At 42.8% G+C, this 26,384-nt stretch overlaps 1 protein-coding gene across 5 annotated transcripts in view; it reads right to left on the bottom strand.

Moving 5' to 3' along the window:
- disp1 (dispatched homolog 1 (Drosophila)) overlaps positions 1-26,384 on the bottom strand; it is a 401,131-nt gene that overhangs the window by 341,416 nt on the left and 33,331 nt on the right. For 4 of the 5 annotated variants that reach the window (XM_043687317.2, XM_087984357.1, XM_043687315.2 and 1 more), the window contains exon 2: positions 9,693-9,802. The exons of the other annotated variant lie outside the window; for it this stretch is intronic. The gene's annotated coding sequence lies outside the window, so the exon portion shown is untranslated. The remainder of the gene's footprint in view (positions 1-9,692; positions 9,803-26,384) is intronic. 5 annotated transcript variants of the gene reach the window in all.

Genomic DNA, 26,384 nt, shown 5'->3' on the forward strand with positions numbered 1-26,384 from the left:
CTAGTTCTGGACTCCCTGATCCCAAAGAAAAGACTTTGTCTATTTATCCTATCCATGCCCCTCATAATTTTGTAAACCTCTGTAAGGTCACACCTCAGCCTCCGACACTCCAGGAAAAACAGCCCCAGCCTGTTCAGCCTCTCCCTATAGCTCAAATCCCCCAACCCTGGCAACATCCTTGTAAATCTTTTCTGAACCCTTTCAACTTTCACAACATCTTTCCAGAACTCCATCTGCCACTTCTCAGCCCATTGGCCCACCTGGTCCAGATCCTGTTGTAATCTGAGGTAACCCTCTTCGCTGTCCACTACACCTCCAATTTTGGTGTCATCTTCAATCTTACTAACTGTACCTCTTATGGTCGCATCCAAATCATTTATGTAAATGACAAAAAGTCATAGGCTGAAGTTCTGTGAGTTTAGAACTCTGTGAAGTGCCCAATCAGAAGGCAAGTTACTTTTCCTCAAGCTGGCATTCAGCCTCACTGGGACACACTGGCAGAGCAAGGACACAATGTGAATGTGACAGGAAGAGGTCAGTCAAAATGGCATGTGATCACAACATTGGGTCATGCTTGCAAACTAAGCAAAGGTGTTGCACAAAGCAGTCACCCAGTCTGTATTTGGTCTCTCAAATATGGATGACTGCATTGTGAGCAGTGAATGCAACAGATTAAATTGGAAGGAGTATTGGAGTATTGGTGCAGACTCAATGGACTAAGTGTACGGATTCTACAAATCCTTCCCCAAACTCCATTTGGATGGTCATGTCTATTGCTATAACTACTGGAAATCCTTTCACAGTCAAATTAACATAGAATAAGCAGTTCATACAATCCCTGTTATGCATCAATACTTTCCTGAAAGCAACCTACATCACCATTCTTTGAAAATATTTTGTCATTAGTAATATTAACCAAGTAACAATAATGATAAGTGAGACATAAGAGTTAGGTCAGGAACAGGAGACAGAAGGTGGTGTTAGAAGGCTGATTTTGTGACTTCTGCACCACAGGAATCAGTACAGGGTCCCTTATCACGTGACATTTATAAATGATGTAGATTAGAATGTAGTAAGTTTATAATGACATAAAAATTGGTTGGTGGTTGACAGTGGTTAGGTGTTGAGTCACAAGAGGATATAAATACATTGGTCATATGGGCAGGTCAGTGGCTGATGGAGTTTAACCCTGATAAATGTGAGGTGATGCACTTTGGAAGAAGAACCAAGACAAAGGGCATACTCAATGGATGGCAGGACACCAGCAAGTTCATAGAAACAGAGGGTTCTTAGGAACAGAGGGTTCTTAGGATGCTTGTCCACAGATTCCTGAAGGTTACACAAGAGGTTAATAGGGAGTTAAGGAGGCACACAGGATGCCTGCCTTTACAGTCATCGATTGTGGTACAGATTACAAGAGCAGGGAGATTATGTTGAAGTTGTACAGAAATTTGGTTAGGCCACAGCTGGAGTATGGTGTGTAATTTTGGTCGCACTATACGAAGGATGTAATTGTACTGAGGGGAGTGGATAGGACATTCAACAGGATGATGCCAGGAATGGAGTATTTCAGTGATGAAGAGAGGCTGAATAAGATGAGGTTGTTTTCTTTACAGTGGAGAAAGTTGAGAGTGGGCCTGATAAAGGTGCATAAGATTACGAGGGGCAGTGAACAGGGTAAATACAATTAGCTGTTCCCCTTAAGACTCAAGAATAACAAATAATTTTAAAATGAAAGGCAGGTGGGTTAAAGCAGATTTGAGGAAAGCTTTGCAACCAAAGGGAGCTGAGGTTCTTGAAAGAACAGCCTGGAAGGGTGGCTGAGGCAGGAAACCTCACAATCTTTAGAAATACTTGGATGCGCACTTCAAATGTCATATCATTCAAAGCTATGGTTCTAATGCAGAAAAGTTTAAGTATTACTGTATTTTTAGGCAGTACAAACTCAATGGGCCAAGTTGTCTCTTCTGTACTGTGTGGGTCTATGCTACTATGATGATTCTGAGGAATAATGTGAATCTATTTCTTTTCAGGGTTAGAAAATTGTCAGAGCTTCCACTACAGACTGATTCTCTGTAATATTACAGTGGAAAAAAAGACAGCAAACATCAGCATTCCTGCTCAGCAGGAATTCTGTTGCTTCCTGTTATTTGCCTGCCGCAGATTCCATATTCCTCTCACATGTGTACCCTCTGTGCTGGAGGCATGCCACAAGACTGAGACATTCCAGTTGATAAAAGTTGTGCTAATGGATGCAACAAAATCCAATGTTCAACATGCATTAACAAATCCAGTAAATCAGGATTATAAGAGAATTAAGTAATTAAACAAACATTTCTCTGATTCTTTTTATGCTCAGTACATGCAATTGTAAATGAGAAACTGGTTGAATGCAAGCTTTTAGCACAACAATATGCTCTTACAACAGTCTACATTTAGCATTTTTAACACAGTAAATAAGCTACATTATTTTCAAGAGTGAAAAAAGGAGAAAGTGTCAACAGAGTCTTTGATGACAGGAGAGGCAGGGACACAGCGGTGCTGACCAATAGCTCAGTTGATGGTCAGATTTGTACAGGTTTTATAAAGTAATGCAACCGAAACACAGGTGAAAACTACTCAGAACGGGAGTAAGGATTAAAACTAGGGGCATTTGCAGCAAGAAGACTCGACAAATTAGTGGAAGGAACTGCATGCATAGTGGATAATTTTTAAGTCAATTTGGTGGTGATACTGGTGTAGGGAAGGAGCTAGGAGTCACTGGATGTCAGTGAACACACAATTATGCATGAATTAGTAACTGGAAGACTTTTTAAATTCATTTGTGGAATGTGGGTGTCTCTGACATTTATTGCCCGGCCCTAGTTGCCCTTGAGAAGCTGGTGGTGAGCTGCCTTCCTGAACTGCTGTAGTCTACCTGCTATGGAATAATCCACAATGCCATGAGGGAGGGAATTCCAGGATTTGACCGAGCCACAGTGAAGGAATGGGAATATATTTCCAAGTCAGGATGTTGAGTGGCTTGGGAGGGTGGTGGTGGTGGTGGTGATGGTGGGTGGTGTTGGGATGGGGGGGGGGGGGGGGGGGGGGGGGGGGGGAGGAGGGTGGTGACTTGAAGGTGGTGGCGTTCCCATGTATCTGCTGCCTTTGTCCTTCTAGTTGGAGGTGGTCATGGATTTGGAAGGTGCTATCTGAGGATCTTTGGTGAATTTCTGCAGTGCATCTTGTAGCTAGTACACACTGCTACTACTGAGCATCAGTGGAGGGAGTGGATGCTTGTGGACATAGTACAAATCAAGTGACTGCTTTATCCTGGATGGTATCAAGCTTTTTGAGTGTTGTTGAGGCTGCACTCATCCAGGCAAATGGGGAGTATTCCAGCACACTCCTGACTTTTTTTTAGATTACTTAGTGTGGAAATAGGCCCTTCGGCCCAACAAGTCCAACATCGACCAGCCAAAGCGCAACCCACCCAGACCCATTCCCCTACATTTACCCCTTCACCTAACACTACGGGCAATTTAGCATGGCCAATTCACCTAACCTGCACATCTTTGGACTGTGGGAGGAAACCGGAGCACCTGGAGGAAACAGGGAGAATGTGCAAACTCCACACAGTCAGTCGCCTGAGGCGGGAATTGAACCCTGGTCTCTGGCACTGTGAGGCAGCAGTGCTAACCACTGTGCCACTGTGCCGCCCACTCCTTGTACCTTGTAGGTGATGGACAAGCTTTGGGGAGTCAGGAAGTGAGTTACTTGCCGACAACGACTAATGCCTTTTACAGTTACAGCGACATTTCCCTACTTTTATAGTCTAATCCTTTAGCAATTAATGCCAAAATTTAACTTGCTTTTCTCATTATCTGCTGTCCCTGCATTCTAGTTTTCTACAATTCATGCATGAGGACACCCACATCCCTCTGCACTAAAGAACTCCAAAGTTTTTCTCCATTTAGATAATATGTTAACTTTCCACTTTTACAATCAAAAAGGATAACCTCACACTTATCCAGGTCAAAAACATTTGCCAAACTTTGGCCCATTCACCTAACGTATCCATATCCATTTGTAAAGTTCCTTTTTCTTCATTGCAACTCACTCTCCCACCTGTTTTAGTGTCATCTGCAAATTTGTCTACTGTACATTCTATCCTTGCATCCAAGTCATTCATATAGATTGTAAATATTTGAATTCAGCCGACCAAACTCTGCCGGACCCCATTAGATACTCTGGGAAGCAAGGGAGGAGATTGCAGAGCCATTGGCCTTGATTTTTATGTCCTCTTTGTCTACAGGAGTAGTGCCAGAAGACTGGAGGATAGCAAATGTGGTTCCCTTGTTCAAAAAGGGGAGTAGGGATAACCCTAGTAACTATAGGCCGGTGAGTCTCACTTCTGTTGTGGGCAAAGTCTTAGAGAGAATTGTAAGGGATAGGATTTATGCACATCTGGATAGGAATAATGTGATCAAGGATAGTCAGCATGGTTTTGTGAAGGGCAGGTCGTGCCTCACAAACCTTATTGAATTCTTTGAAAAGGTGACGAAGGAGGTTGATGGGGGGAAAGCGGTAGATGTGGTATATATGGATTTTAGTAAGGCGTTTGATAAGGTTCCCCATGGTAGGCTACTGCAGAAAATACGGAGATATGGCATTGAGGGTGAGTTGGATGTTTGGATTAGGAATTGGCTGGATGGAAGAAGACAGAGGGTAGTAGTTGATGGCAAAGTTTCTTCATGGAGTGCCGTCACTAGCGGTGTTCCGCAAGGATCTGTTTTGGGACCATTGCTGTTTGTCATTTTTATAAATGACCTGGAAGAGGGGTTAGAAGGTTGGGTGAGCAAGTTTGCGGATGATACGAAAGTCGGAGGAGTTGTTGACAGTGAGGAAGGATGTGGCAGGTTACAGCAGGATATAGAGAAGCTGCAGAGCTGGGCAGAAAGGTGGCAAATGGAATTCAATGTAGCTAAGTGTGAGGTGATTCACTTTGGGAAGAATAACAAAAAGATGGGGTACTGGGCTAATGGTCGGATACTTGGTAGTGTGGATGAGCAGAGGGATCTTGGTGTCCATGTACACAGATCTCTGAAAGTTGCCACCCAGGTAAATAGTGCGGTGAGGAAGGCATATGGCGTACTGGCTTTTATTGGTAGAGGAATTGAGTTCCGGAGTCCTGAGGTCATGATGCAGTTGTATAAGACTCTGGTGCGGCCGCATCTGGAATATTGTGTGCAGTTTTGGTCGCCATACTATAGGAAGGATGTGGAGGCACTGGAACGGGTGCAGAGGAGGTTTACCAGGATGTTGCCTGGTATGGAAGGAAGATCGTATGAGGAAAGACTGAGACACTTAGGGCTGTTTTCATTAGAGAAAAGAAGGTTTAGGGGTGACTTGATTGAGGTGTACAAGATGATTAGGGGGTTAGATAGGGTTGACAGTGTGAACCTTTTCCCGCGTATGGAGTCGGGTATTACAAGGGGGCATAGCTTTAAATTAAGGGGGGGTAGATATAGGACTGAAGTTAGGGGTAGGTTCTTCACTCAGCGAGTCGCAAGTTCATGGAATGCCCTGCCAGTAGCAGTGGTGGACTCTCCCTCTTTATGGGCATTTAAGCGGGCATTGGATAGGTATATGGAGGATAGTGGGTTAGTATAGGTTAGGTGGGCTTGGATCGGCGCAACATCGAGGGCCAAAGGGCCTGTACTGCGCTGTATTCTTCTATGTTCTATCTAGATACATGTCGCTAACCAGGAAAAGATCCATTAACCCCAACTTTCTGCTTGCTGGTTAGTCAATCCTCTATCCAAGCTAATAAATTACCTCTAACCCATATGATCTCACCTTGCATATAAACCTTCTGTTTGACACCTTATCAAATGTCATCTGGAAGTCCAGATATACTCCATTTACAGGATCTCCATTATCCACTTTGCTTCTTGTGATCTTCAAAGTCTAGCAAATTAATTAAATGCAAACAAGGCGGCAAATAGAATGTTAGCCTTTATTTCAAAGGCAACCGAGTAGAAAAATAGTGAAATCTTGCTAAAATTATCTATTGGCACTAGTCAAAGTTCACCTGGAATACAGTGCAGAGTTTGGCTTCCTTATTTAATATAGATACTGAGCTGCCACCATGAATTTTTCATAATCAGAGTTTTATTGCTATTTTTGATTTTCACATACAGTTATATTAAACTGGTATCTCATTTGGAACAATTCCTTATTTTTTTGAAATGGGAAATACATAGCAGTTTTAATAAAAATGTTATAGAAAATATCTTTTCTTCATTCATGAGATGTGGGCATTGCTGGATGGGTCAGCATTTTAAAACTTAAATGGTTTCAAAGGGACGTTTTAGGATTGGAGCTTCTAAGTTACTGTGCCTCATGTACTTAAATTAACAATACACTACATTGTGTTATGAAGCAAGACAGATCTCTTGAGCACCTCTAGTCCACAGTCTCATTCCACTTTGATGATCACTGATAATGAGCCGCAATCTGGGAGAAGACAAAGCATAAGTAGGTAAAAGGTGTTGTGCATCTTCCCTTCCAAGGACAATGCACAGTTAACAGAGGGACCTCGATTATCCGAATACTAATTATCAGCAAATCAGATTATCTGAAGGAGATCTCGAGGTCCTGATGGAAACATTACTCAAAGAAGTGTTTCCAACAGTGATCACATCTTTTGTTTACAATGATTAAACAGGCACTGTCTCCAAATGACTGACTTCCCGTCCTCTCTCTCTCCCCACACTTTCCCTAGAGCTCTACAGAGGGGTGCACCCTAAACCTCCCTCCTCCTCTCCCCCACTTCCCCAGATAATCTGACCAACATTGTCCTGTACACGGCAGAGGTGGAACCTGTCAAAAAGTTGCAGATAACTGTGTGTGCGCATTTGTGCACGCATGCGTGTGCATGCGCAATTTGGAGTCTTATCCCACAAAGGCAGCACTTATTCTTGGTGTCCAGCAGCCAGACAGAGGGCAGGGCAGTTTGGACAGGGATGGGGGGGCAGATGGGGGCGGTTTTGGACACTTGGGTGTGGTGTTGGATGGGGTTGGGGGACAGGGGAGCTGTTGGACAGGTTTGGGGGGGGCAGCGGGGAAGTGGTGGATGGTTTTAGGGCGGGGGGGGCGGGCTGAACGGGGGAGCAGAATTTAAAAACTCTGAGCCCTAGAGGAAAGGCATTTAATCGATTAACCGAATAATCAATTATCCGAACTAAATAGTGCCCACCCATCTCGTTCGGATAATCGAGGTTCCCCTGTATTCCACAACAATGAAAGATCTGCATTTACATACCACACTTCACAAACTCAGGACATTCCAAATCACTCGACAGTCAATGAAAACCTTCTACCTTTTTTAACAGAAAGAAAGGGCAGCCACTGTTTTAACAGAAGAAATAAATCACAGGCCCTATCTCACAGATATAATCACCTAAGGAAAGACTTGTGCAAAATTTGATCCAATCAGTGAAAGGTAAATCAAGTGATACTCCAGGCCTTACATCTTATACTGTCGATCCTTGATCAATCTACACCTTCCTTCATCTGATGCCAATAAAGCAGGAATCAGCATGTTCTTAGGAATGTCTTGGAAATAAACAGCAAGCAAAGTTGCATCCGTAGAGACAAATAAGTGAAATGTAAACTCCATTTCTCTTTTCCAAACGCTGTCCAATTAAATATTTTCAGACATATTCTGCATTTAAGAATTTCAGTAATTGACTTTTGCATTTAATCTATTTTACTCAGCACCTAAACTGCATTTATCTTCAATTCCACTCCTGAATAGATCTTCATCCAGATGTGCCTTTGAAGGCAGGATTTCAAAACAGATGGTCTCAGCTAAGATCAACATGAAATTACAGTAAATAACAAACAGAGGCCCTCAATACAACTGAATTCCAGAGGTGAAGTGAGAATGACTGCCATCACAGCTACATTTTACAGAGTGTGACATCAAGGAGCCATAGCAAAACTAAAGTCTATAGGAAGCAGGTGCAAAATTCTCCACTGGCCAGAATTATACCCAGCACAAAGGATGATGATTGTGGAGGTCAGTCTGCTCAGCTCCAAGGACATTTCAGTTGCTTCATCAATTACCTTCCTTTCATCATTAGGTCAGATATGGGGATGTTTGTTGATGATTGTGCAACATCCATGACGCCTCACATAATGAAGCAGACCATGCCCAAATGCAGTAAGACCTGGACAATATTCAGACTTCAGCTGATTAGTGGCAGGTAACTCATATCATAGAAGTGCCAGATAATGACCAATGCCAAAAAGAAAAGAATTGAACCATTGCCCCTCTACGTTCAATAGCATTATTATCACTGAATATCCTACTATGAATATGCAGGAGGCAAAGGTGGAGGTTATTATTGAGGAGAAAGTGAGGTCTGCAGATGCTGGAGATCAGAGCTGAAAATGTGTTGCTGGAAAAGCGCAGCAGGTCAGGCAGCATCCAGGGAACAGGAGAATCGACGTTTCGGGCATAAGCCCTTCTTCAGGAATTCCTGAAGAAGTGCTTATGCCTGAAACGTCGATTCTCCTGTTCCCTGGATGCTGCCTGACCTGCTGCGCTTTTCCAGCAATACATTTTCAGCTCTGGAGGTTATTATTGACAATCATCTGAATTAGACTGGCCATTGAGATCCAGTGGCTAGGAATTCTGCAGCAAGGAAATCACCTCCTCTTCCCCCCAAAGTCTATCCACCAGCAGTCTGAGGTGAGATGGCATCCACTTGCCTGGTTGAGTGTAGCTTCAATAACAGGCAGGAGGTTTGACACATTCAGGACACAGTAGTTCACTTAACTTTGTCCACCACCTTCAGCATTCACTGCCTTCACAGCCAATGTGCACTGAGCATTATCAACATCACCTCCTGACCCCTCAACCTCTACTACTTAGTCAGACACAGGCTGCAGATACATGGGAGAACAACCACTGCCTGGTTCCCTCCAAGTCACACAATCCTGACCTGGAACTCACCATGGTTCCTTCAGGGTCATTGGGTTAATATCCCAGAACTCCCTTCGTAACAGCAGCTACCCCGACATCACAAGGACTATAGCAGCTCAAAAAGACACTGGGCTACAACTTTCCCCAGGCAATTTAGGATGGACAATAAATGCTAGCTAAGCCAGCAATGATCACATCCCATAAACAAATGAAAAGTAACCATTTTCTGGCCCACATATCTTTAGGGCACAAGGAAGTACTGTGCTGATAATACCTTGACATTGACTGAATATTTTAGGTGAATGCTAAATAAATTCACATACAAAATCATTTTCTACCACCTAGCCACAGAATGGATTTGCTGTAAACAGCAAAAGGAACAGTGCCAATGTGAAATGCATTTCCACCATGGGCTGAATGGTTTCCTCTGCGCTGCAAGACACTATGATTCACGAGTAATGGTGCAGATGCTATGAGCATGCCAAGTCTAATGTTGATCATTCCCCACTTGCTCCCACTCTTAGGTTTATTCCATCCAAGAGCAAAGTAAAACTTTGCCCACCGGGGGAAACATATTGGAGGTAAGTCAGGGATGAGATCAAAACTGTTCAGTCATGTGCTCAGCTGCTTATGTTTCCTTGAAATTCACTATTGTAATGATAAGGATGTCCATCATGCAATATTACATAATTCTCAGTCAAAATCCCCAAAGACTTACAGTTGTTTGAAAAGAAGGGTTCAGTTTGGTTCAAGCACAAAGTGATCCACTGAGCAAAAATTCTTGAACTGTTCCAGTTGCATCACGGAGACGAGCACAGCTTTGGCAATCTGAAAGGACAGAAGAAATTATTGATAACGTCTGCATAATATGAGAAGAATGTGGACCCACCAAAGCTGGAAAGTGGTAAAAGGTCAGTGGAAAAAAGAGTGACAAAAAAAAATGATTTGCTAATGTACAGAATCTTCTTCAGAGCAATGAGGTAATATGTCAGAGTAAACAATAAGAAACAAACACAAGCAGTGGTGAAGTATGAAACTCTAACAGGCCAGACAAAACACAGCAGGACAAGACAAGTAGGATTAGGGCTGTTCAGTCCCGGAATGGCGGGACTATCTTATGCTGAAAGATTGGAACGATTGGGCTTGTATACGCTTGAGTTTTGAAGGCTGAGAGGGGATCTGACTGAGACGTATAAGGTTACTAAAGGATTGGACACTCTGGAGCAGGAAGCGTGTTTCCGCTGATGGGCGAGTCCCGAACCAGAGGACACAGTTTAAAAATAAGGGGTAGGCCACTTAGAACAGAGTTGAGGAGAAACTTCTTCACCCAGAGAGTGGTGGGTGTATGGAATGCTCTGCCCCAGAGGGCTATGGAGGCCAAGTCTCTGGATACTTTCAAGAAAGAGTTGGATAGAGCTCTTAAGGATAGTGGAATCAAGGGTTATGGGGATAAGGCAGGAACAGGATACGGATTGAGGATGATCAGCCATGATCATAATGAATGGTGGTGTTGGCTTGAAGGGCAGAATGGCCTACTCCTGCACCTACTGTCTATCGTCTATTGTCTATCGCTTCAGACTTCTAAAATTTAAAAATGGATCTATCTCCTTCTTGAATATATTCAGTCACTTAGCCTCTATAGCCTTGTGGTAGAGAATTCCATAGGTTCATTACCTTTGAATGAAGAATGTTTTCCTCATCTCATTCCTAAATGGTACATCCCATATCCTGAGGCCATATTCCCTGGTTCTAGACTTCCCAACCAGTGAAAACATCCTCCCTGTATCTAGTCTGTCCAGGCCTGTTAGAACTGTATAGGTTTCAATTATATCCCATCTCATCCTTCCCACTCCTAACCCTATCACAGGTGAATAGAGGCCCAGTCAAATCAGTCAGTTCCCATAGTACAGTGTTGCCATCCCCTGTATCAGCCAAATGAATATCTGCTATATTCCTACTAAAGCAAGTGAATCCTCTCTTAGGTAGGGAGATCAAAACAGTACACTATACTTCAAATGGGGTCTAACCAAGGCTTGGGATAACAAGGCACAAAATACTAAGCCACAAGAAGGTGAATGCATCACATTTCTTCAACAATTCCTGGATCAAGGTCTTGGTCAAAATCTCGGAATTATTGGATTGAGCCTTTCGGATTGAGTTAGCATATTCAAAAAGGAAAATAAGGGGCACCAAATAGACAAGTAAAAATGAAAGCTTAATATTGGAAGGATGAGCATGGGAGGTTGAGGGGAGACCTTACTGAGGTTTTTAAAATCCTAAGTAAAGGACATAGGTAAGGTGAATGACAAGGATTGTTTCCCTATGATGGGGGAGTTCAAAATGATATGGCATATTTTTAAGGCGAGAAGGAGAAAGGTTTAAAAAGGACTTTAGGGTCTTTTTTTTAAACAGAGAGTGGTTCATGTATAGAGTGAACTACCAGAGGAAGTGGTGGGCACAGGTACAGTTACAATGATTAAAAGACATTTGAATAAGTTCGTGAGTCGGGAGGGAAATGGGCTAAGCAAAGGCAGGTGGGACGAGTTTAGTTTGGGAACATGGTCGACGTGGACTGGTTAGACCGAAGCGACTGTTTCCATGCTATATGATTCCATGACTCTAATAATGGCAGCAACACCTAGTGGAGAAATGGTAAGCATGATGTCACACTCACATGGCAGGGGACCGCAAACAAAGAGAAAGCCCACCATCCAGCTGCATTGTTACAATCTAAGCTATCACATGCTCTGGCTCCTTCAAGAATACAGAGGCACCAATGCTTCAATTGTGTCTTCAGTTGCAGGTTGCAGTTTTCAGGCTGGTTGTTGAACAAGTTGCTTCCTAAAGGGTCAGGAGTTAGTTGCAACCATCTGGTATGGTTACAAACCCCCTAGACATAATTTGTATTGAGCTATGTCATCTCAGCCTTGCAGGAGCGAAGGTGTGGGAGAAATATCCTGCTAGTGCAAATGTGAATCTGAGTCATGAGGATGGGCATGAGAGAATAGGATTGCTCTCAGCTCTTGTATTTATAGAGATTTATAACATGCATCAAATAATCAGCCTATAAATGACAAACAAAAAAAAAAATTGTGCTGTAAATCAACATCAACAACATACTCTCTTTCCCAGAAGGATTTTTAATCTCTACTTGTTACTGTATTAGGAACTGGTGGGAAAAATCACATGCACCCTTCAGTGGGTGCCATATATCAGTAAAAGAAGCCAGAACTCTCTGAACTACATTTTCTCTTAAGAATGTTCAGGATGTTTTTGAAGTGCATTGGAGACAGACGACAATTCAATAGTATTTTCCAGCCAGTGTCAGCACATAATAGCAGGGCAATTACAATCATTGTTAACTGAATGAAGCTCATCCTGCACTGCACAACCACAGAACTTAGCCACAGTTTATCATATTTTGATTATTTTCCCAACAGAAACTGCTTGGGAAAACAAGATAATTATACATTTATTATAAAATGCACTGCATTCATACAAATGTTTAAAATACTGAAAGGCATTAATTTCTTGAATTTATAGGCTTCAAAATCTTCTCAATAGCTTAATCCCCTCACTAGGACTGCAACTAAGTAAACTATTTATGAAGACATAAAACCTTGGAAATGTTCAGCAGAACATGCAGCATCTGTGGAGAGTGTGTCACAGTTAATGGTTTCAGTCCGTGGCCTTTCATCAGAAAATTCTTCAATTGTTTCATCACTGATCTCCCGTCACCCACAAGGTCAGTAATGGGGATGTATTCAGATAACTGCATATTGTTCAATATCATTTTCTACCCCTCAGACCATCTCTAACGAGAGATTATTAGGGGTCTCAAGGGTTACAGAGAAATCGCAGTATAGTGGACATGTCAGATAAGCAATGATCCTATTGAATGGCAGAGCAAGCTTGATGGGCTGATTGGCCTACTCCTGCTCTTATTTCTCTTGTCATATGGCCTAAGAATGAGTCAGACCATCATCAGATCTTGACAGCCAATGACATGACAATCACTAACTCCTCCCACATCAACAGCATTCATCAGAAATGTAAGTCAAAACAGCCATTTTAATATCGTGGTGACAAGAGCAGGCCAGAGGCTGTAATGCAAAAACATGCCTGTGGCAAGTAACTTAATTCTTGACTCCTCAAAGCATACAAGGTATAACTGAAGAGTGTGACTGACAACTGTCCACTTGTCTGGAATTGCTGTAACAACAAAACTCCAGATGCTCAGCACAAGTGATAAGAAAGCAGAGATGGAAATGTGTTGCTGGAAAAGCGCAGCAGGTCAGGCAGCATCTGTTCCCTAGATGCTACCTGACCTGCTGCGCTTTTCCAGCAACACATTTCCATCTCTGAACTCCAGCATCTGCAGACCTCACTTTCTCCTCAATGATAACAAAGCAGCCCACTTGATCAACACCCTGTTTGCCCACCTAAACATTCACTCCCCATGACATCTGGGCTCAGTGGCAATAGTGTGCACCATATACAAGATACACTGCAGCCACACACCAAGGTTCTTTCAACAGCATCTTCAAGCGTACCATGAGTACACCACCAACTGCAAATTCCCCTTCCCAGCATCCAGGCTTGGAACTAAAATCACTTTTTCTTCAATTTCACTGGGTCAAAATCCTGCAATTCCCTTCCTAACAGTACAATGGGTACGCCAGCAAAGTATGGACTGTAGCTATTCAAGTAATCAGCTTGCCACAGTCTGCTCAAGGACAATTCGAGGTGGACAATAAATAGTGGTCTGGCCAGTGACACTCTCACTTCAAGATCAAATTACTTTTTTTTAAATTGAAATGTTAGAAGTGCAATTGATTTTAAGTAGCTGAACAGAGAAAGGTACGAAAAGAACAAAAAGGGTCTGTGTTAGGATGAAACATAGAAGAGATTAAATGACAAACAAGTTAGTTGTAGAACGCCAAATGGAGCAGTGGATTGGGCAAGAAAGAAATGGAACAATGTGTCTAGAACATCTCTAAATGGTTGATGTCTCTTTTGGGGGATTTAATACCTCGCAAATATTGGACAATCTTGGATCCCTGACTTTCTCTGACAATTGGGTGGCACAATGGTTAGCACTGCTGCCTCACAGCGCCAGAGACCTGGGTTCAATTTCCGCCTCAGGCGACTGACTGTGTGGAGTGTGCACATCCTCCCCGTGTCTGCGTGGGTTTCCTCCGGGTGCTCCAGTTTCCTCCCACAGTCCAAAAATGTGCAGGTCAGGTGAATTGGCCATGCTAAATTGTCCCGTAATGTTAGGTGTAGGGGAATGGGTCTGGGTGGGTTGTGCTTCGGCGGGTCGGTGTGGACTTTTTGGCCGAAGGGCCTGTTTCCACACTAAGTAATCTAATCTAAAAACAGAGGAAAATAAAACACAAATGTAAGTAATCAGGTCACAGGCAAGTAAGTTTTATTTCAAATCTAACCAGTCAAATTAGGTTTTGGATGTGCCAAACTACATTTCATTCTCAATACAGTGCTTAGAGGAAGACCGAAAGTTTAAAAAAAAACACAGGGAACACGGTACAGTTTAATTCATAGGGATGTCACAGGAAATCTGCAACAGTATTGATTGGCGAGAAACTGTGTAAAACTAATATAAGTATAATTTTATAAAGAAGAAAATGCTACTTGGATTTCAGGAAGGAACAAAGGAAAGAGAAGTAAAATAAACAGTAAAACATTGAGGATGTAAAAAAGGTTAATGTGAATGAATTAGGTTGCTGGTAATTTTTATGGTAATATTATATTTATTTAAAGGACATTTTCAAAGTTATGGGATGGTAAGTCAGCAGAGACAAGTGAAGTGTATATCCTACAGTCCTGATTTCCTGTTAAATCAGGGACATACTCTGTGTCCCAGACAAACACATCTGAAGATGTGTCTTTGCTTACACAAGCTTGATCGAAGTTTCAGAACACGAGGGTAGGGGGTTCAACCAGAAGTTGTGGAACACAACAGTACTAGAGGTATGGAGAGGGATGAGGTCCTGAAGGTAGATTTCAGGAAGTTAGGAATGAAATTTAAAAAACAGGACCTCAAGCACGGTAATCTTAGGATTACTCCCAGTGCCATGTGCTGGTGAGTTTAAGAACAGACGGACTAATCGCTTAAATACATAGCTGGAAAACGGTGTAGAAGGAAGCCCACTAGATTTCAGAGGCACTAGAACCTGGGGCAGATGGAATCTGTGCAAGCTGGTCAGGCTACACCTTAATAGGACTTGAGCTGATATGATCCCAGGGATATTTATTAATGTATTTGTGGTGGGTTTAAAGGGGCCTTTCACTCATCCCTAAAGGTTCTCACAAGATTATTAATTAGCCATTTTCATTGCATGATATTAGGTTTAATGGAGAGTGCAGAATCAGCACCAGATATACCTAAAAATGAGGGGATAACCTGGTGAAGCTATAATACAGGACTAATTACATGCCATACATCATAAGCATAGAGTGATGGACAGAGCAATCCTATAACCAACAGGTCGGAAATAAACTCTGCAATCCTGCCACATCTGCTCAGGAATGGTGGTGGAAAATTCAACAAATCAGTGAGGACGTGGCTCAATATATATCACTTTCCTCAAAGATGGAAAAGGCCAAGATATCAGTTCCAAAGATAAGGCTGAAGCATTTTCAATAATCTTCAGCCAGAAATGCAAAGTAAATTATCCACCTCAGCGTCCCCTAATGGATCTCCAGCATCACAGATGCCAGTCTTCCAGTCAATTCAATACACTCCATACAATAAAGTACTGGTATGCAAAGGCTCTAGACAAAATTCGGGCAATTGGACTTGAAAACTTGTGCTCCAGAACTCACCACTCTGCTAGTCAAGCTCTCCCAATAGTGTTACACACTGGCATCGACTTAACAATGTGGAAAATTGCCCAGTACACAAAAAGAAGGACAATCCAACCTGGCCAATTACTGCCTCTTCATTCTACTCTCAATCATCAGTAAAGTGATGGAAGGTGTGATTAACAATGCTACCAAGCAGCACCTGCTCAATAATAACCTGCTCGGTGACGCTCGGTTTGGGTTCTGCCAGGGCCACTCAGCTACTGATCTTATTACAGTTTTGTTTCAAAAATGGACAAAACAGCTGAATTCTAGAGGAGAGGTGAGAGTGACAGACTTTGACATCCAGGTCACATTTGATCATGTGTGACATCAAGGAGCCCTGGCAAACCTGGAATTAATGGGAATCAGGGGGAATGCTCTATGCTGGTTGGAGTCATACCGAGCATATAGAATGATGGTTGTGGTTGTTGGAAGTCAGTGAGTGGCACGGTGGCACAGTGGTTAGCACTGCTGCCTCACAGCGCCAGAGACCAGGGTTCAATTTCCACCTCAGGTGATTGACTGTGTGGAATTTGCACATTCTCCCCATATCTGCATGGGTTTCCTCCGGGTGTTCATGTTTCCTCTCACAGTATAAAAATGTGCAGGTTAGATGAATTGGCCATGCTAAATTGCCCGTAGTGTTAGGTGCAGGGGTAAATGTAGGGGAATGGGTCTGGATGGGTTGCGCTTCGGCGGGTCGGTGTGGACTTGTTGGGCCGAAGGGCCTGTTTCCACAGTGTAAGTAATCTAACCTAATCTAATCTAACCTAATCCTCAGCTCCAGGACATCTCTGCAAGAGTTCCCCAACCATTTTCAGCTGCTTCATCAATGACTTTCTCTCCATCATAAAGGTCAGAAGTGGGGATGTTCAGTGATGATTGCACAATGTTCAGCACCATTCCCAACTCCTCAGAGACTGAAGCAGTCCATGTTCAAATGCAACCAGGGTTGGGCAATAATTGTTGACTCAGCCACAGACACCCACATCTCACAAGTGAATACAAAAAAAAGTCGGATCTTCAAAATGCCGATCTAGAAAACCATCCCTAACACACTCCAGAAATTTGTTCTCTATAGCTGGAGTGCCCAATTCGTTTATATGCAGACTGAAGACACCCAAGATTAAGATTACTTCTGCCATGCTACACAACTTCTCTTATTTCCAGATTCTACATGTTCCTGACGACTACTACTAATCATTTTGGAATTCTCTCTGCCTGAGGACTGTAGTAGCTCAGTTTTTAAGTACATTTAAAGAATGATAGATTTCTGTTTACCAGTTGCGTAAAGGGTTATCAGATAGCTTGGATAGAAAGCATTGAGGTGTTCAATCAGTCATATTGTAGTATATGGTGGAGTAGGTTTGTTGAGCTCAATGGTCTATTCCGACATTCCCATAAAAAGTACTGCATTGATTAGCTTGTTTTATTATATGGAAGTCATTTACACTAATTGAATGACGTGAATCAATTTTAACTGTTGCACAGTGTATTCTCTTCATTTTGAAAGCATTTTATCTACTGGTATCAAGCCTCACGATGCTGTACAAGCAACCTGTATAGTCAGGTCACCAATTACTTTGAGTAGAAGATGCAATTACAGTCACTCTGTCCCTGGTGGGTAATTGGGATAGCATCATTCAGTCAAAGTGGAACTAGGGAGAGTACAGGCCCAACATGTTCTCTTTGGGGTGAAACGTAGGAGCAACAAGCCCAGAGAAGGGGGTTAAAATGTATACTTCACATTTATTTTCACTTTGGAGGAAGAGTATATGAGTGCGGATAGTGTCCATCTTCCGACACAGCGGTAACACTCCCTACACTGGGAGGCCTGGGTCAAGTCCCACCAGCTCCAGAGGTGTGTAATAACATTTGCCAACAGGTTGATTAGGAAAAGTAGATTAAATAATTTTTTTCAAATGTACTTACATGTGCAGAATAGGGGCTCTATTATGGTGCGGTGATAATGTCCCTTTCTCTGTGTCAGAAGGCTGGGCTGAAGCCCCATATGCTCCTGGCTGACAGATATAAACAGGAATGTCAGAAATCCTGTTCACTCGGAGAGCTGGCTCTGAAGGAGCTGGATCAGTGTCAAGGACTATCCATATTTAAATAAAGGGTGACTTGGTGACAGGATTTCATTAACAATGAGAGAAAAGCAGGCTCATGAAGAAATTCACAATGATCATCTTTGAGTTGGGGCAAGCATTTCAAGCACCATGCTGCAATTTGGGTAGCTTGAGCCGTTCAATCCTGTTGACAACTGGGCCTCAGGATGTGGAAAGAATGCACTACTTTTACCAGGCAAGTAACATTGGGGCAGATGTAAAGCAACAAATAATTCTTCCTCACAACTTGTGCACCCACACCTTTGTCAATTGTTAGGAGACTAACTTCTTGAGGCACCAGATACTAAAACTGTTCAAGAGTAGACTGATTTATTAAGGAACATTATGACCCCACCTACTCTAATTCTGAGGCACTATTTGTTTTACTTAACAGTTCGAGAACCAAGGGAACCCATATTGAGATTTTTGACTAAGTTAAGATGACTGGCAGAGGTACAAGACTTTGGTTTAACCTTTAATGAGATGCTGATGGACCATTTGGCATCTGGAATTAATAACATAAGCATGCAAAAGCGCCTACTAGCTGAAGCCAGCTGGATATCAAACAGGCACTACAACTGGCTTTATCATTGAAAAATGTGGCCAGTGGAGCATATGAGTTACAGGGTATTCCGGTAGAAGTGGACACACTCCATAGGTGGACTGAGCCTGGGGGACATCATGTGAGTGAAGGCAATTGCATAGCCTCATCAGGCCACATACTGGACAGAGGGACACTAGGTCAGCCCTCAGCAAAATCCCAAAACAAAGCCAAGCCTTGGCCAAACAGTTAAAGTTTTCTTCAGGCTCCGGGCCAGCAAGCCATTGTAATTGCTGCTGCTGTGCAAACTCGAGACAGTAAAAAAGCTCCACTCGATCTAAATTGAGTAATAGAACTCGTAGGCTAGTATCCAGGACAGAGCACACCCTGGAATGTCCACCTACATTTTGTTTGGAACAGTTAAATTGCCTAGCAAAATCTAAATCAGAACCAGTCAAAATAAACATCTGGTTATTTCAATGATAGCAGAACAAGTCTTTAACAAAATTCACTTTGGATTCCAACCCTTATGTTTGTGCAAGACCTTGGCTAGACTGAGAACCTATACTGAGGAACCGTTGCAGATTAAGGGTACAACTTTGGTTCCAGTCTTTTATGAGAAGCAATTGGTTCAGTTACCACTGAATGTAGTAAAAGGCTCAGGTCTAAGCTTGATGGGGCAAAGTTGATTGAGAAAAATTCATCCCGAGTTGCTCAACATTTCTCGATTAGAAAATGGCTGCGTGAGTGAAGTCCCAATTAAATTTGCCAGGAAGGTTTTCAGGAAAGTCAAGGGACTATCAAAGGAGCTAAGGCCAGTTTGAATGCAGGAAGCAATTCCATGATTCTGCAAGGTCCACCCAGTGCCAACTGCCTTACGGGCAAAACTAGAGGCAGAAATCAGAAGGCTAGAAAGTGAAGGAATCATCAAACTAGTTGTGGAATGGGCAGCACCAATCGTACTAATTATGAACCCCTTTGGGATGATTCACCTTTGTGGGGATTTTAAACAAACTGTAAACTGCTTTCCACAGCTAGATATATCCCAACCCCTTGAGTAGAGGATGTATATGCTAAGCTGGCCTTGGGGGCTGTCATTCACGAAGCTGGACATGAGCCATGTGTACTTGCAATCGCTGTTAGATGAGGATTTATTTTGATTTATTATGGTCACATGTAACTAAGTACAGAGAAAAGTTCTGTTTTCCATGTGGTACAGGAAGATTATAACATACAAGGACATACCAATCATACAGAGCGAGGCTTCCAGCTGCACAGGAGGTGCACAAAAGCATGATCAACATTAGCTTTGAAACTGGAGAGGTCCATTCAGCAGTCTAATAACAGCAGGGAAGAAGCTGTTCTCAGTCCCTGACGGGGTCTGTTTATCTGATCCAATCAGGGAGCTCTGGTTGATGCTCAAACACAGGAGTGTCAGAGATTCTGTTCACTTTAAGAGCTGGCTCTAAGCTGGATCAGTGTCAAGGACTTTCCACTCAGTAACTGTAAATAAGGGATGACTTGGTAATGGCCTCAGTGGAGTTATTTTGATAGAAAATAGCTGCTCCTCTTAGTTGAAAGGAGCATAATTTTAAGGCAGTAGGAGGGATTTAAGGAAAAACAATTCACCCATAGAGTGGTGGGAATCTGAGGGCACTACCTGGGAGAGTAGTTGAGATAGGAAACCTCAAGCTTTAAAATGTACTTGATTGAGTAGTTGAATTGTCATAACATTCAAAGCTATGGGCCAAGTGCTGGAAAGTGGGATTAGTAAGGACTAAGAATAGAATTTCTTTGTCAGTGCAGACTCGATGGGCCAAAGGACCTCTTCTGTACAAATAAATAAATAGTGACGTCACTTGATAATTCTGTGATCCAATTATTGACAGTATCTTTCAATTCTTTAGATTACTTTGCTATTTTATTACTGAATTGAAGTTTACGTCCAACCAGCTAACCCATGTTGCTGGAGCATGAGCCTGGTCCTCTGGATTACTGACCCAATGACAGCAGCACTATGCTTGTGTCTCCCATTGTGTTTCAGATCTCTTATGGAAGCAACAGCCCTGAAAATATGTACAACAGCACTGAATTTGTAACACGGATGTGTTGCTGCATGTGCGGGCAGATTTATTTTTATCCTATTTTCTTTGAAGCAGAGTTCAAACACTGCTGCAGTTCAAGGAGGCCCACAACTAAGTTCCCAGGGCAACTAGGAATGGCAATAAAGTGCAGCCTTGCTAAAGATCTCAAAACCAAAAGGGACAAAATGGATCATGAACTGTTCTGATTAATTATCCTGGACAGTGTATAATCATTTAATTAGTTTGTTTTTATGTTGGGAAGGGGAAATTTAATTTTGGTGTTTGAAACAAGTACTGATTATCACCAAGATAAAAATTTACTTCAGTCATTAAATCATTTTAGTGGCCTTCCTCCATCTGGATGAGTGTGTCTTACTTGTTCAATACAAAATGTAAGAATAATAACCATAATATTTCATCAAAACTTTAAACTTGGGTAATGCATTAGATTAACAAGTACATTTACATTAACTTACATCATTAAAAATTCTGTGTGTGATGTCTCTGTAACTCAGAAAGAGTGATCAGTGGAATGGACATCAGTTTGTGTCAGCTGAGAATGCTAGAATTGGCTTCCATTATTACTGCTACACTTCCTTTCCAAAGTATGAGACATTTATTTCCTCGGTGTGTTGGATTTTGGAGAATCAGTTGTTAATTGTTTCCACCATGGAACTAGGAAAAGTCAGATGCTAGGCCAGGGAGCTCTTGGATATTATTCATGGGTGAAATTGGCAAGTACTTAAGTGCTATTGGAGCTGAAATAGCAAATGGCAGCAGCATTTGAGCCAAGCCTGTACATACACTCATCTATCACTTAAGTCTTTAGCAGGGGTGGCTGAGTAATGACAGTGAGGAGTGAGGCTTTTACTCATGGATTTTACTCTCTCTCTCTCTCTTCACCCAAGTCTTTCAAGTTGGCAGCAGAGTGGGAGGTCCTTTTTTTTCTATTTTTTCTTCTTTTTATTTTTTCACTTTTTCTTTTCTTTGCCTTTTTTTTTATTTATTTTGTCTTTGTTTACTGGACATTGGTGGGTGAGGGAGGCTACCTCTGGTTGCAGTGGCAGTAATGCCAGGACGAGCTGCACACGGCTCCACCCCAGCCCGGGGCCTTCTGGTGAGTGGGAAACAGGTCCCGGCCTGACATCCCCAGCCTGAGCCCAGGCTCCAAGTCCACAGCTAGGCCCGGGTGCCTTAAGGAGAAGAAAGACTGTCTCAGCCCACCATGGCAACCTTGTCCCAGCATGGAGGTCTCGTCCCCATGTGGATGCCTTCCTTGTCTTTCAGGTATTCCAGCAGCCCTGTAGGCAGTCTCATCCCTACTAGGCAGTCTTCCTTGGCAGAAGCCTCCCACCCAGTATTCCAGGGACCCAGCATGGTGGTCTTGTCCCCGAATGGCGGTCTCCTCCCAGCTGCATCTTCAATGATTTCCATCATTCCTTAAATCGGCTTTCGCTGAGTTCAGGAGCCAGTAACTGAACTTTGTCTTACTTTTTTTTTAAATCATTATGTATGACTTCTGTCGTTGATGTAGGCACCATGGTCTGGGGACTTATAAAACTTCCACTATAATTTTTCATGTAAAAGTACACATGACAATAAATTTCTTTTCTATTTCTTTTTCCCCCTCCAGGACTACTCAGGCCAAATGCAGCACAGCCACTATCGCCATAAAAAAAGGAAATCATCTTTCAGAGGAAAAGGATTTACCCTCAAATACTGCAGAAAATAGCTGAGAAACATGGGACCAGGTTCAAAATTAACATTTGCTTTAAACTACAGCGCTGACATATAGATTACAGACAGAATAACATGGCCATGCTTTTCAAATACTAATTAAAATGGTCTTCATTTAAGTTTGAGTCTTTGGCACCTGGTCAATTCCTCCAGCTTGCCCTGCATCTGCTTCCTGTTCACCCATTTGCTGTGCCAAAGATCCTGCACCAAATCTGTACTCAGTTACAGCAAACACAGGCTTAGTTTCTGAATAAGGGCATTTTCTTCATTGGACAGCAAGTGAGAATTCTGCAGTGTTATAAAAAAAAGTTCTAAAACACAATAAAATCTCTCGTCAAGTGCCCTCCAATTGGAACTACAACAATGCAAGAACAAGTATAGCAAGTACTTCCAGAGTGTGCGCGCATTAGGATGGTGTCAGGGAGGAGATTGAAGAGAGTCATGGCATGCAGACAAATACCACAAGATGACAGGATGCAAGTTTATGCTTGCAAGCACCCAGAGTGCCCATATGTCCATTTTGCCTGGTAGTGCCATGCTCCTCTCCAACTTCAGGCAATGCAGGCATTGATTAAGCGTTATCATCTATAATTATCCCTCACCTCCATTTCTGCACCAGCATATTCTGGGGAATGGCTACTGGTGTTTAACAGCACTATCTATCTAAAAGTAGTAGTATGTGGTAAGGGGAGATGTCCGCCCTTAACACCAAGAGAGCATTTGACAGAGTATGGTATCAAAATGAGAGTCAATGGAATCTAGAAGAAAACTCTCCATTGGTTCGAGTCATACCAGTAGAAAGGAAGATAGTTGTGTTTGTTCGAAGTCAGTCATCTCAGTCCCAGATGAACACTGCCTCAGGATAGAGATGTTATTACACAGTTTTGGAGCAGGTGGGACTTGAACCCAAGCCACTTAGCTCACTGTACCACAAAGGCCCCTAGTTCTTCATGTACAAGTACTCCCCAACAGGAGTATGAACCCAGTTTTTTAAAAAAAATTTAATCAACTTGCTCAGACATGTCATGACCTACCTCTGGGGCAGGTGGGACTTGAATCTGGGCCTTCGTGCTCAGAGGTTGGGACACTACCACTGTACCAAAAGAGCCCTCTTAGTCGTTCAGGTAATGTCCTGGGCTCAACCATCTTCAGCTGCTTCAATTACCTTCTTTCCAAAAGCTCAGTAGTGAGGACTTGCAATCAGTTAAAATAATATACCAAAGCATACATTATCAGTTGCAGTACGTCCTTGCCAACAGCTAGGTTGGGCTGATAAAAGGGGTTTCCAATTTACAAATATCTGAATTACAAATGTTAATATGAATGAAATCCCATATTACTATTAAAGATCCAACTTGCACATGTTTGCTCATGCCAACGGTTATTTTACACTGTACCGTCTTGTATTGTGTTGTTCTCAGACTTGCGTACAAAATTGGCATACAGACATTCTCAAGTATGAAATCTATTTGTATCTCAGGGACTGCTATAGTGACATCAATATTTGTAATATTTGCACCACACCAGTACGAAGTAATGACTGTCCCCAACAAGAGAGGATTGAACCATCTCCTTTTGACATCCAATGGCCTTATGCTTGCTGAACCTCCAAATACAGTATAGACAAGATGCACTGCACATGCCTCCTCCAAACAGCACCTTCCAATATTTCAACCTCTACCATCCAAAAGGACAAAAGTAGCAGGAACATACGAGGAACGGCTGAGAATCCTGGGATTGTATTCATTGGAGTTTAGAAGATTAAGGGGAGATCTAATAGAAACTTACAAAATAATACATGGCTTGGAAAGGGTGGACGCTAGGAAATTGTTTCCGTTAGGCGAGGAGACTAGGACCCATGGACACAGCCTTAGAATTAGAGGGGGTAAATTCAGAACAGAAATGCGGAGACATTTCTTCAACCAGAGAGTGGTGGGCCTGTGGAATTCATTGCCACAGAGTGCAGTGGAGGCTGGGACACTAAATGTCTTCAAGGCAGAGATTGATAAATTCTTGATGTCACAAGGAATTAAGGGCTACGGGGAGAATGCGGGTAAGTGGAGTTGAAATGCCCATCAGCCATGATTGAATGGCGGAGTGGACTTGATGGGCCGAATGGCCTTACTTCCGCTCCTATGTCTTATGGTCTTATGGTCTAACCCCACTATCTCCTCCAAACTATACACCATCCTGACTAGGAACTATATCACTGTTCCTTCAATGTCAAACTCCTAGAACATGTTTCTTAACAACCTTATGGTATATCCACTCTCAAAAGAATAGTTTAAAAAAGGCTGCTAATTTCCATTTTCTCAAGGAAAGTTAGGAATGTGAAATAAATACTGGCTTTACCATGAAAAAAGTTTTAAAAAGTTAACTTCCTTATGAGAGTTGATTACACCAATAGCTGGTCCATTGATTCTCAGTACGATCCAATTAAACCCAGGGTGATAGACAGTGAACTGAAGTAATCAGCCGTCCCTTAAATTAAGGAACAACCCAGGGGTGAGAGTGTCAGCCACGGGCCCTCATTCAAGTGAACAGACTGATTCGTTCAGCACATGGGGCAGGGTGCCCACGTGGTAATCAGATCTGGATTAAAGCATTTAATTTCTTTTCATTCTGTGTCCTCTGCTGCTCTGACTCATCGTTAAGACATTGGACTGAACCTTACATTTTTTGGCCAAGTGTCAGGTTTTTGGAAGTGGCGGGGGCGGGGGGGGAATGGAGGAAGGAATTTGCCGCAAGGCTTGGCAGGTTTTATCACAGTATCAGACCTAACACACCTCATTCACAATCTCTCCAGTTATGGCAACAGCTCTCTCTCATCCGGTTCTATCCCCAGCTTACCATATGCCATTCCCTGAACACATGGCCATAAATAGGATATCCCAGAATTGACCAGTATCCCCGGGTACTGTCACCATCTTTAAAAGGGCGTTGTGAACCTGGTCATGCACTGTCAGTTCAGAGCTGCCCTGCACAGGTCCTGACATAAGAAGGAAAATTTGATGTCCCACTTTGCCTGGTGCTTCTAGCTGAATAGGATGGTGCAGAGACAGGATGTCCTCTTCCCCTAGAACCAGCTGCAACACCATGACATCAGACCATACTTGTCTGGTGGAGGTTGCCACCCAGGTTAGACCAGTTTGAGCACAGCACTGCAGGAAGCAGGTCAATTAGAGTCATATAGCATAGAAAAAGGCCCTTCAGCCCAATCAGTCTATGCCAAATGTAATCCCAAACTAAACTCGTCCCACCTGCCTCCCCCAGACCATATCCCTCTATACCTTCCTATTCATGTACTCATCCAAATGTCTTTTAAATGTTGTAGTTGTGCCTACATCCACCACTTCCTCTAGTAATTCCCCTGTGTAAAAAATTGCCTCTCATGTCTTTTTAAATCTCTCTCCTCACACCTTCAAAATGTGCCCCCGAGTCATGAAATCCTCAATCCTAGGGAAAAGACACCTACCTTTAACTCATCTATACCTCTCATGATTTTATTTCACCCCTCAACCTCTATGCTCCAGTGAACGAAGTCCCACCCTATCCAGCCTTTCCTAGTAACTCAAACCCTCCAAAGCTGGCAACATAGTGGTAAATCTTTTCTGAACCCTCTCCAGCTTAATAATATCCTTATAATGGGGTGACCAGAACTGGACACCGTACTCCAGAAGAGATCTCACTCCTTCAGCAGGAGCATGCCCATCTTTGTTCCAATACCTCTCACTTACTCTATTTGTCCTCCTGTTCTCATCTGTCCCCAAGACTCATGCTTTCCCACTTTCACTGACGCCTACAACATCTTGCTCCTCTCTGTCCCATGACTGTGGATTATCAGGTCAACCATAACCTCACTGAATGGAGCAGACTCAAATAGACTGAATGGCCTACTTTTACTCCTCTCTCTTCTAATGTTATGACCCCAACCCCCAACACCATTAACCCTAAATGCCCTCTGTGTTGCCTGCTCGCTTGATCACAACACCTCCACACCATAACCAAGTATCACTGTCATCTCCCTCAATACCTGCCTCACTCTCATTCCTGGAGGGAAACATCCCCCA

Source organism: Chiloscyllium plagiosum, unplaced genomic scaffold, assembly GCF_037043375.1.
Source record: "Chiloscyllium plagiosum isolate Xiang-an unplaced genomic scaffold, Cpla_swu_hap1 HiC_scaffold_3, whole genome shotgun sequence".
Taxonomy (NCBI): Eukaryota; Metazoa; Chordata; class Chondrichthyes; order Orectolobiformes; family Hemiscylliidae; genus Chiloscyllium; species Chiloscyllium plagiosum.